This window comes from Penaeus monodon, chromosome 29 (genome assembly GCF_015228065.2).
Source record: "Penaeus monodon isolate SGIC_2016 chromosome 29, NSTDA_Pmon_1, whole genome shotgun sequence".
Taxonomy (NCBI): Eukaryota; Metazoa; Arthropoda; class Malacostraca; order Decapoda; family Penaeidae; genus Penaeus; species Penaeus monodon.
The window spans coordinates 1,043,566-1,043,789 of NC_051414.1; positions in this window are offsets into that span (position 1 = coordinate 1,043,566).

The following is a 224-nucleotide window of genomic DNA, read 5'->3' on the forward strand; positions in this document are numbered from 1 at the left end:
CTTGAGGACACAGTGATCAGACTATAACTTTGGCTGGCCGAAGAATATATTTCCAGAGTCGAATACTAACATAGGGAATACTGCAAAATGTTATCTTTCGGCGAGAAGATCCCACAATAGCTTTAGGCAAGTGAATAACGTAGAGACAAAGGAAAGGGTTTATTTTTTCTGATCGGTAGAATTCTTAACATGAACGTGAGTTATTGAGTGTTGAGTGTCGATGC